At 38.3% G+C, this 12,841-nt stretch overlaps 1 long non-coding RNA gene across 1 annotated transcript in view; it reads left to right on the forward strand.

Moving 5' to 3' along the window:
• The first annotated feature begins 2,816 nt into the window (after positions 1-2,816).
• The window catches only part of LOC117011632 (uncharacterized), a 32,191-nt gene continuing 22,166 nt past the window's right edge, over positions 2,817-12,841 (forward strand). The window contains exons 1-2 of the long non-coding RNA XR_004421039.1: positions 2,817-2,883; positions 11,126-11,253. This is a non-coding gene — a long non-coding RNA (uncharacterized LOC117011632). The remainder of the gene's footprint in view (positions 2,884-11,125; positions 11,254-12,841) is intronic.

A 12,841-nucleotide genomic window follows, 5' to 3' on the forward strand; every position in this document is an offset into this window, starting at 1 on the left:
TCCCAATTTCCATGAGGACAGAAGTTTCTGCACTTGGGACCCTTCCAGACCTCGCCCTGTGTACCTCTTCATATGGCTGTTCTTCTGTATCCTTTATAATAAACCAGCAAACGTAAGTGTTTCTTTAAGTTCTGTGAGCCACTCTAGCAAATTATACAACCCAAGGAGGAACCTAGATTTATAGAACATCATTCAGAAGGGCAGGTGACAACTTGAGACAATTAGTGTCTGAAGTGGAGCCAATCTTGTGGGACTGAGCCCTTATCCTGTGGGACCTGACGCTATCTCCAGGTAGCTTGTGTCAGAACTGAATTGTATTGTAGACCACCCAGCTGGTGTTGGATAATTGCTTGATCTGTGGACAACCACCCACACATCTGGTATTAGAAGTATTGTGAGTATGTGAGTAAAGGAGAAACCCAGGAGTAGTGTGTTTTTCCTCAGAGTTACTTTCCAAACCCCAGCATTTGATGTGTTCCAATTACATTGGTCCTACATATCTGAAAGACAGATCCCTGCCCCTGTCTCTTCTTCTTGTTCCCCGATTCCATCTCCCTTCCCCAGCTCTGTCTCCTGACTCAGTCTTCCCCACATTTCCCTCTCTCTCTCTCTCTCTCCTCTCTCTCTCTCTCTCTCTCTCTCTCTCTCTCTCTCTCCTCTCTCTCTCTCTCTCTCTCTCTCTCCTCCCTCTGACTTTTCCATAATGGAGGCATAATGTTGAATAGGGTGGTGGAGTTGTGAAGAACAGAAAAAAAGGGGCTGAGCTGCTGTATAAGAAAAGAAAAAAAAGGGTGCACACAGGAGCTCCTTGTATGCTCTCTAGATGTCTTTTTCCATCCTCTCTCTTGAAGGAAAAGAGATGGGCTCAGAATGGAATGCATGGCAATTGTAGAATCCATCACTGCATTTGCTCTACCAGATCTCAGCTCACAAGTTTGCTTTTAAATGTTCACAAGCTGAATGAATTCTCCTCTGACTAAGGTATCTTTGAAAAACTGACCTCTATTTCAATAACATTTTGGACCAGGCTATAAGAACCGCAAGTACTGGTGTATGAATTTACAGTTCTCTAAGCATTTTTACAAACCCATCTCATGTAATCCTTGTAACAACTCACTTTACATGAAGAAATCAGAGACCCAGAGATCTGGCAGAGTTAGAACTTTTAACATGTGTCTTTGGCTCTAAATCTCATGTCCTTTCTACTCTGCTCCTTCCAAGAGATTTTTGCCCACATTTCTTGCATAATTGGAAGAACAGGAGCACTCTTTGGCCTCAAGTAAAAAGGAAGAACTAAAATAGCAAATCCCACTCTCTTTTCTAGGGCTTAGCCAAACCCTGAGGTCATCTTGTCCCTCCTTGAAATCTCTTTTATCTCTCCTAAATTGAGCTGCTCAGGTCTCCACACAGAGGGAATCTGCTGAAACTTGCCTTCTCCTAAGATCATCCCATGCTCCAACACCCCCTCCAACTGTTAACCTGCCTGAGCCCTGCTCTCTGGGTCCTGGCACCAGTTTTCCCAACCAGCCAATTGGATCCACAGATCTTTGACAAAGTTTCTGTGATGGTACAAATCTGAGGGTGAGGACAAGGTGTCTTCTGTTTCAGGTAACAATGTGGCTTTCTGGAGGCACTGTCGAGCTTTTATATACTGTCTCAACTCTGTGGCTCTGATGGGGAAAAGAGGCCTGTGGAATACCCTCGTTTGAGCCTCAGGACATGTTGCCAGGCACACAGCTACTCACAAACAATCCTCAAACCTGGAATGACCCTGAGTCCAACAGTGCCCAGGGAGAACATGCTTTGCCTCAGGGCCAGGCCAGAGGAAAGGCACTTTATAAAAAAAATGTGTTTGCCTGTCTGGGAAATCAAACTCAGACCTTTGTCCTCAGTGCTTTCCAGACCACCCACATGGGAACATCTTTCAGTTAGGGCTGGAGCTGATGTTTTCAGAATTGGCCACTGGTTTGGAATCAGCCACATATCCCCAATCCATCGCAAAACTTGGCCCCATGCTGCATTTAAACATTCAGATTGATGATCCCAAGAGCTATTCTTCATATTTTTATTTCCCTAGGCTACCTTGAGATAAATTTAACACCCATCCTCCTCCCAAACACATGCTGTACACACATACACACATACACATACGTATGCATGCATATACATATATACACACACTATAGACCTTCACTGCAGGCATTGGCAAACAGAAAACCAAAAATATTGTACCCTAAAACTAAACAATTTTGTTTTGAATTATGAAACTATTGATGGTGGTTTCTGTGAAATTTTATAACAGAGAAGAATTGGCAGAACATGAGGGTTTTCTTCTTGTCTTGGCCCATGTTCGGTTAGGTGCCCTTGAGCACACAAGTCTACTGTTTAGTCTTGTGAAATATGGATAATATGGTTATCCCCTTCTTCTTAATGAGATTAATGACCCAAATGTTTGCAAGATGTCTTGAGAAGTTTGCTGGAAATTTAAAACAAATTCTTTCAAAACCATTTCCTCAAAACCCCAATTTATTGAATTCCTTAGTTTGAAACTAAATGCAACTCTAAAATTATATTAAAAAGAAGCAAGGTCACAATTCTGTAATGTGCCATAAACCTTGTCATAAACTTTGGAAGCATCCTTGTCTAGCTGAGCCCATGGAAATTATGTCTTAATCTGTTTCTTTCTATTTCTCGAACTTCACATTACCAGAAATATGCAGTCCATTTCATACGACATTTATTCAAGGTTATGATAACAAACTGTCTCTCAGTGATGCATATGTTCCGGCACTTCCTGGCCCAAGGTCCTTGTGCTAGCTTTTCTTTCAAACCTCATTCGTTTTCAGTCATCTTGGTCAGAAAGTTCCTGCTTCAGAGCTGAAGGTAAGTACATTTTCTACTAATTTCTCAGGTTCGTAAGTGCTCGTAGAACAGTTAGGAACAAATCTGAGAAAAAATAGTATTCAGAATTCCTTCCAATAGCTCATCCTTTCAGTTATGGTACTTCATCCTTCCTGAGGGAATATATCATTTTTCTAGTTGAACTGTAACAACGACTCTATTTCTTGTTTATTTAACTAAAGCAGTCTTCCTTATTAATGAATATATTAGCTTCTCTATATTCTTAGTCTTTAAAGTATTATCAAGCTCTACTCAAAGACTATGGCCAGGTTTTTCCTAATGGAAACAGGGGTGAGAAAAACATGCTTCTTTTACCCTTTCATGAGAGTCACTCTTTTACCTGATTAACTTTTGTTTTAATGAGCGTGATAGTTTTGCTGTCGTGGTAATTAGGGAAGCTGGCATGTGGTTGGCTTCCCACCACTCTGCCATCAACATATGCATGTGGATTATTTGTGGTTCTAGGGCAATGTACACTCTCTCTGCCTGTCTTTTCCATTAGTTCTATAGTCCTCTGACTTCACTGGCAACAACTCGGGGTAGTATAAACAAGAATTAAAAATACAAACTCCTCCAAAATGGTTATCACTTGGAAAACCACGCAATCACTAAAGAATTGAGATACTCTTTGCTTGATTGGCTTTGTCATGAGGGACATGCATTCTCCAGAAAAGAGGTCCCAGTCTTTTTTTGAATACAGTTATTCTTCGTATTTTTATTTCCCTAGTCTGCCTTGAGATAATTCTACCATCCTCCTCCCAAACACATGCATGTACACATGTACACACATACACATACATACACATGCATATACATGTACAGATATACACATATATGCACACATGCAAAGTCCTAATGGGATAGAAGTGGTATAGGGATAGAGGGGGATGCTGAGAGTAAGGCATTGAGCAAGACTATGAAGAGGATAGCTTCCTTCAGTGCACCCTGAGCAGAAGTGCAGAAGAGATGGTGACAAGCTGTGCTCACTCATTCATGTGTTTATCCAAAATATCCACTGGATAAAGCCCCATCAGATTGCTTGCCACAAGTCCCTGGGAGAACTAGGGATGGAGTAGACAGCTACGGAACAATCTTAACCTTTCAGTGCATCCTGTATCTCTTGTGGCAGAGGAAAAGTTTTTGCTCCCGCAGAGGGCCCGTGGCAACGGCCCTCTCACTGCCTCAGAGCAACTTAAGGCAGTTTAGTTGCCTTTAAAAATTTTAAAGCCATTTTATTATTTACCTTGTTAATTTTTCAGGTATGTTTCCCATTTGAAAACGTAATGGCTAACTAACATTAAATGATACCTTTCTGCTCGGTATAAGCAGCATTCATCTTCCATTGATTTTACAAATATTGCTACGGCCAGGTTCTCTGCTGGGCACTGGGCATACTGAGATGGCCAGGACAGTTCTAATCATAAAGAACTCTGAATCCATTTACAAGGGAAGACCATGTGTTTTAATGTGAGCAATGTCATCAGAGAAATAAAGGCAAATAGTATAGAGGAACATAGATGGGAAGCTCTCTCATGCTCCTTTGGCACAAAATAACAGGATGAGTCTGGAACATCTTATTGTGCCAGAAAGTAAATAATTGTTACCAAAAATCACAATGATGAGACTATGTTTGAGTGACACAGGTGCCAACTAAAAGAGCTCCGAACAGCCAAAGTTGGAAAAATTTAGACAACAAAGTAAGTGAAATTATATTGGATTATAACCTAAAATATAAAATAAATATCCATGTATCCATACTGATAGAAACAAATGATTGAATAAATAAATGAAAGAGAATAGACAAACTCCCTTGCAGAATTCCAAATAGTTTATGAAGTTAGATACTCCACTGTCAAGGAAGTGGGGCACAGCTCTTTAATCCTTAAGAGTGGGCTGTGCATAGTGACTTCCTTTCAAAGAATGCATTATGGAAGGTGGGTGGAGACGACTTACCAGTGCAGAAACGACTTACCAGTGCAGAAACTTGACAGACATTACTTTAGCCAGTTGATGGTGGTCAACACCAACGGCGGATAGTATGTCCCTTGATAGGATGTGTGTGATGAGAACGTTACTTTGCTTCTTGTGGTCTTCCACCCCCAAAATCCATAACCCAGTCTGATCACAAGAAAAACACCAGACAAATACCAGTTGTATGACATTCTACAAAATACCTGACCAGTACTCCTTAAAGCTGTCAAAGTCATTCAAAACCAGAAAAGTCTGATAAACTGTCACAGCCAAGAGGACCATAAGGAGGCATGCTAAATGTAATAATGACTAAATGTCGCCATAGGATTCTGGAACAGAAAATGGACATAAGGTGAAAACTAAAGAAATATGAATAAAGTATGACATTTAGCTAATAATAATGTATAAACACTGGTCCATTAATTGTGGTTAATGTGAGATAATAATATGGGAAACTGGGTGTGCTTTGTATGGGAACTCTCTGTACTAGCTTTGTAACTTTCCAATGAATCTAAAACTGTTCTAAAACAAAGAAACATATATTTTACAAATTAGTTCATAGTTCCACCACCCAACTAAAATTTGAGATATGTCTTTCAGTGATTTTTCCATGCCTTTTCATGAATATATATATATATTCATATACATATATATATATATATATATATATATATATATATATATATACACACACATATATGGCCAGGTTTTTCCTAATGGAAATAGGGGAGAAAAAAAATGCTTCTTTTGCCCTTTCATGAGAGTCACTCTTTTACCTGATTAACTTTTGTTTTAATGAGCGTGATAGTTTTGCTGTCGTGGTAATTAGAGAAGCTGGCATGTGGTTGGCTTCCCACAACAAGTGTGTGTGTGTGTGTGTGTGTGTATATATATATATATATATATATATATATATATATATATATATATATTATGTACACTTCTGCACCACTGAACCATGATTTTAATCATAGAATAGTGTTCTATCTTATGGGCCCGCCAGAATTTATTTACCCAAGACTCAATCACCAGTTATTTATATTGCTTTCAGTTTTATTATAATAATTAAAATAATAATTACTTTCATCATAATAATAATTACTTTCGCTATAATCATTAAAATTCAGTGAACATCATTGTATATACAACTTTGTACATATCACTGATTATTTGTTTAGGGCCACTGAGTCACAGATCAGTCAGGTTTTTAGCTCCTAAAGGCAGACAACAGGATAGTAGAACTATATGTGTCACCTTCTGTTGGGTTAGAATGTGTGACTAGGATTTTTACTCTAGATTTCTGGTGATGATACACTTTCTAGTAAGCAAGTTTGATGCCTATGTTTAACAAAAATTGTACCTGGATTTTGAACAATCTATATTTATTGAAATTTAAATAAATAAGCTGTAATTACACTCTTTCACAGCACCTTAGTTTATTTATAACTATTTTATTATCTTCTTTTCTTCACTTTTGATTTCTCTGAACTGTCATTAGTCAGATTAGGTTCCAATGTTAATAGGAAACTGCTTGCTTTAACCATTGTATTTCTCTTTCTGTCCTCCAACTTTCACCCAAAGCAGAGATTAATTACTTCTTACATATTTCAGCTAATTATTAGTATTTTACTCCTGGATGAAAAGAGTTGGTACAGAGTCAAGGAAGGGAACAACCAACTTCTAGGAGACCCATTACCTTTTTCACTCACTACCACGAGATCTGACATTAGTGAACACTTTAACCCCTTTACATTGATAATATTAGGCTTATACTTTTTGATCATGGTGTATATATATATATATATATATATACACACACACACACACACACACACACACACACACACCATGATATATAATATATATATATATATATCCTTAAAATGGTACAGTGCTCTTTATCTTCACTATCTCATAGACTTCATATTTTAATATAGCCCTCATATAACCAGTATGGGTTACTCCACAAAGCAGTGGTAAAAATAGTCACATATCTTAATATTTGAATTAAATGTTCAAGCACCAATATGCTATGTTAGAAAAGAAAAATAAAAGCCAGTATTTTCCCCTAAGCTGCCTCTGTACCCTGAATTTTCTAAAACCCTCCGGACTTTTGGATTCCAAAGCTGAGCAAGGACAGTCTGGCATTTGGTCAATTTACTACTGTCTTTACTTCACACTGCCACATGGTGTCGCTGTTGGGAGCCGCTCCAACTTCTGTTTGCTGCTAGTCCAAGTAGCCACAGTTCCTTGGGACACCAACGTTCAAGCCCTGCAAAGCATGCCTTATTGGGTCTCTCAGACCAGAGTTCCTAATTCTCAGCACTTTCAATCCCATCAGCAGCTACGCCACCCCCACCCCCCAAGCTAACCATCCCTGGAGTTTTGGGCCAAAACCAGGTTTTACATTTACCTTTTCAGTCTTCGGAGAGGAGGACTGTATCCACTGTCTCCTTCTCTTCCAAACAATAAACATTCAAAGAGGTTGGGCATTTTTTTTTTATTTTCAATATTCAAAAAGTAAGACATCTAATTTCAACTCCTTTCTATTAACAGAAGGTACTCACTTGCCTCTTTCCTTCTAAGTAAGACCCTCTTTCTTTCTCTCTTGCTCAAAAGGTCTCATTATTCTGCTTTTACCACCCAGGAGACCTTTGGCCTTTTACATGCACCTGTAAATAAAGCTGTTTTCTGGAACTCTAGACAACTTGATGTTTTACCCTTTCTAAGACCATTTTATGGACCGTTTTACTGACAATACTTCTAAAGAAGAGGAAAGCAAATGTAGCAAAAGCATACATTTTCCCACAAAATTTTACCTAAAACATTATCTACTAACAGTTTTAAGCTCTGACATGTGAAAAATAAAATCACTAACTGCTTCTTATATATTTTATGTATCTCCCCCAAATCTATCTTTTTAGAAACACAAACTGTTGATTATTCAATTCAATGATGGTCACATCAACAAATAGTTATTGGGCACGTCAATAAGTTACTGAAGTGGATTTAAAGAAAAGAGATGTAGAATTTGTCAGCCCTCCAGGGTGTTATAGAAGATAAAACATCAAAGTTGAGCTTCACATGAGCAAAGTGTGCCATATGTCAAATGCAAGAACAAAGCACGCTCTCTGCAGGACATGAGAGCAGAGAAAGGTCACATAGGTTGAGATGGTGAGTGGTGACACTTGAGATGTTCGATCTTGACTTTGAGCTTAAACAAAAGTAGAATTTAGATAGACAGAGGAGAAATTGGAGAATTCCAGAGGGAGGACAGTAGTAAAAATGTGGAAGGCAAAAATGTTCTAGGCTTCCTGGAGACATTAATAAACTTGCTCTCTGTCTCTCTCTCTGTCTCTCTGTCTCTCTGTCTCTCTCTGTCTCTCTCTCTCTCTGTCTCTCTCTCTCTCTCTCTCTCTCTCTCTCTCTCTCTCTCTCTCTCTCACACACACACACACACACACACACACTACTATTTCTCAGATTTCCAAGAATATTAGAAAATTTTCAAGTATGTTACAAATTGTTTTAAAGAGGAAGAAATATGAGTAAGCAGAGATCTAAAGATATATCACTAAAAATATGAATTCCTCTAGAGGCCAAATACCTCATCATTGTCAGGTGTTTGGGGAATAGATTTAATATCTTTTAGGTAATTCCTCTGGTTACCATCCTCAACTGTATTCTTTTGACCATATCTGGCTCCTATTTCAGAAAAGAGCATATTTCTCAGGAATATAGTTTTAACTATATTTCTTAACTAAGACAGCAGACTTAATTGTCCTATAGACTCAGCCTTCCTACTTCAGTGGTTTAATCTTTTATCTTCAATTATATAATGCCATTTGAGAAAAAGAATATCCATTTAGTTGTGTGTGTAAAACTCAAAATCTACTATTTTGTTAATAATTTTAATTGAGTTTTCCCTTGCCTATAAGACTATCCATTTATACCAAACCCCAAAGTAAGTAAAAATGGCACAAGTGACAGCTAAGAGTGGTTGAAATTATTATTACCTTGAGGGGAGATGTGAAAGTTATGGTAATTGATATAAAGCTTTCCCCCGCCACCCCAACGTGGTGAGAAATACAGGTCAAAAAAAAATCCCCTAGTGAAAAAATTTTCAGCAGCGTTCTGATGAGCTTAGGTGTCCCCAGGATCTTCTACTATTGTACTCGATTCTGCTGCTCATGTAAATATTAATAGGCCTATAAAGTTAACAAATCAATAGCTTCACGTTAGAAGTTCTCTGGGCTTCAGATGATTCTAAGGGAACCAAGTGCCCAGTGGTAGAAAATTACTTCTCTGATTTTTTAATATCAACATTAGCATTTTTCCAAATTAGATTCTTCACTACCCCACAAACCACAGTGGATTACAATCTATAAACTTGACTTTAGTCTACCTGTCAATCACGCAAAATCTTAATTTTAGAAAGTCAACAGAATTAAACCAGGTAAGAAATCAGATGGGAGTCTTCACAAATCATTCCACAGCAATCAATAGTATTCATGTCTAAAAAGCATCAGCTCAATGCCAGTGTTAGACTTGGGCATCCAATGGGAGGTACTGATGGTGGTGGTAGTGATGGTGGGGCGGGGATATTTCACTAGATGGATTGAAGAGTAACATCACTTATAAAGTTCTTCACAACAAGCATGGAATCTTTTCAATTTGTTCACTTATTCTATCACGTTTATGAGTAGCCCTTCAAGAATATCTGAGAATGAAGGTGTGAACTGGAAAAAGCTCAGGTCCTCCTGCAGGGGGATCACCACGTGAAAGCTATGATAAGATGGGCCAGTTGGTTGCACGCACTGTGCCCACTACACAGACTCCTTGCAGGAACTGCCAGTGCTGAATGGTGTTGGGTGCTGGGCAGGAAAGAAGATTGGGGAGCTATCCACGGGAAGCTAGCAAGCTTATTGACCAACTTACATCCTGCACTCTGCTTATATTCTTCACCCTCTATTGTTTTTCTTAACAAAATACTTTTTTTTATAGGTAATATTACAACTTCAATCTTTATTTGATTAATATGCTTTTACATTTCTTTTTGAGAAGTTAGGATGTATATGCTCTTTTAAAAAAAATTATTGGGTGACATTCATTAATAAGATTATATGTTACAAGTGTATAATTCTATAATACATCATCTGTATATTGCATTGTGTGATTATCACCTGAAATCTAGTCTCCTCTGTCACCACATATTTGATTCTTTTACCATCTTCAACCTCTGCCCACTCCCCTTCCCCTCTGGTAACCACCATACTGTTGTCTGTTTCAATTAGTTTTTTTGTTCTTGTGTTGCTTTCTGTTTTATATCCCACATGAGTGAAGTCATGTGGTTCTTGTCCTTTTCTGTCTGACTTAGTCCTCTTAGCATGATACTCTCAAGATCCATTCATGTTATTGCAAATGGCAGTACTTTATCTTTTCTTATGGCTGAATAGTATTCTATTATATATATGAGGACAGACAATTAAGTTCACGAACTCATCCTAGAAAAAGTGCTACATACCTCATTGCTGAAATTCATGATGATCATCTTCAAAGTACTCCCCTTGGGAAGCTATATACTGATGCCAGTGCTTAGTCTACTCTTCAAAGCTATTTGAGAACTCTTTCTGGAATGGCCTTCAGAGCTGTCATCGTATTATCCTTGATGTCTTGGATGTCATCAAAATGTCTTCCTTTCAATAATTCCTTTATCTTCAGGTAAAGAAAGAAGTCATTGGAGGCCAGATCAGGTGAGTAGGGAGGGTGTTCCAATACAGTTATTTGTTTACTGACTAAAAACTCCCTCACAGACAGTGCCGTGTGAGCTGGTACATTGTCATGATGCAAGACTCATGAATTGTTGGTGAAACATTCAGGTCGTTTAACTTTTTCATGCAGCCTTTTCAGCACTTCCAAATAGTAAACTTGGTTAACTGTTTGTCCAGTTGGCACAACTTCATAATGAATAATCCTTCTGATATCAAAAAGATTAGCGTCGTTGCAACAAGTTCACGAACTTAATTGTCAGACCTTGTATGTACCACCTCTTCTGTAGCCAATCATCCATCAAAGGACACTTGGGTTATTTCCATGTCTTGGTTATTATAAATAATGCTGCAATGAACATAGGGATGCATATATCTTTAAGAATAAATGTTTTCAAATTTTTATCCACCTTCCATTTTTTAAGTTTCATTCAGAGCCATTAAACTCTGGTGAAAGTCTAAGTAACTGTTTTGCTTTCAAACAGTGGCTTCCAACATTTTGGTGACCTTCATCTTGACTTACAATCAGAATAATATTCAAAATACTTAGAAGATGCCAGAGGGACACTGACCTATCAGAACAGGAGATACCCTTTTACAGCTCTACACTAAGGTAAAGAGCCCCTGAACTGAACTAAAACTGGTCCATTCAGATAAAAGTCTACAATTTGGCTACTTTTAATTTATGTAAAACCTAACCTGTCCCTGCATGTTGATTTCTAAGATTTTACTGTTGTTTTTTCTTTTTTTCCCTATTTTTCATCTCTTCTTTTTTTACTAGATCATCTTTAGCTTATTTTACTACTCAGTTTTTCCACTCGTTTTCTTCTCTCTTTGAATTCAAGACCAAGAAACAGAAGCAAAGATCAGTTATAAGGACAGTTTGTACCCAAACAGGAAATGCTGGGTGTCCCTCTCAGCCAAATATTTAAGCATGATAGATCTGGTGTGTTTGTAGCACCGAGATAGAAGTAGGAAGCTAAAACTGGAAAGGCCAAAATGCCATCAGACTGTAGGAATGGTGGAGAGAATGTTCTAATTGTGATATCAAAATAACACAAAGGGAGATAACAAAATTTATGTCAAGTATGTAGAACAAAATCTACCAGGTATTTCATTGGCAATAATCACAAAGTTTGATAACTCTGTATTGAGCAGGCAATGGAACGGGAGGATGGTTGGGGTGGGAAATGCACTCTTATGTATTGCTAGTGAGGCTATAAATTGGAACAACCCCTCTGGAAGACAATTTGACAATATATATAAAACCACTGATGCATATACATTTTCATCAACAATTCCATTTCTGTGAACTTATCCTACTCATGAGACATTGTATACTTACATGATTATTCATTACAAAACTTTGTGTACAGCAAAATATTTGAAACAACCCAAGTGACTTTCAATACAGACAGATTAAATAACTTAGGACGTATCCACACAATTGAATACCATGCAGTGGCCAAAGAAATTAATTTAATTAAAAAGAAAAGAAGAAAAAAAGAGTAAGAATGTGATCCATCTACTTTGTGAAAAGTCTCCAAGATAAAACAAGGCACAGAACACTATGTGTAATAAGCTGTTTTTTTTAATACAAAGGGCATGGGATATAGTGGCCATTGAAATGTGCCATTCAGACTCCCACTATAGAGTTGACTGAAAGCCCAGAGCTCCACTGTCCAGATCCAGCCCCTCCCCCCTACCCATCACCGGAGAGGGGTGACCCTACTTGGAGCAGTGCTTGGGCTTGGTTCCCACACTAGGGGTCTAACCCCGGCCTCCTGGGTGAGAGGCGGGAATCCTAACTGCTACATTCCTGGAGGATGGGCTCTCCTTGGTGTGGTCTCCAGGTTCTTGGCATCTCAAGCAAACAATTGAATGAGACACAGAGATAAAGTGGAGAAAGAGCAGTTTATTAGAAGAGAAAGTACACTCCAAAAAGTTAGGAGAGGACCCAACCACAAAGAAAAGCTACTCCCTCCCCCTCCCCCACGACCAGCAGAAGTTTGGCGGTTTTATTCTTTCTTCTCTAGAATGGGCTGTTCCCCTCACCTGATTTACATCTGTGATTGACAGGGGGCTATTACTTCATCTTTTTGTTTTGACTGGATGAGTTGTTGTTTTTTTATTAGTTCCAGGTGTACAAAACAACGTAATAGTTAGATATTTATACTCCTCACAAAATAACCCCCTCCCCC

This window comes from Rhinolophus ferrumequinum, chromosome 19, assembly GCF_004115265.2.
Source record: "Rhinolophus ferrumequinum isolate MPI-CBG mRhiFer1 chromosome 19, mRhiFer1_v1.p, whole genome shotgun sequence".
In the NCBI taxonomy this organism is placed as follows: domain Eukaryota; kingdom Metazoa; phylum Chordata; class Mammalia; order Chiroptera; family Rhinolophidae; genus Rhinolophus; species Rhinolophus ferrumequinum.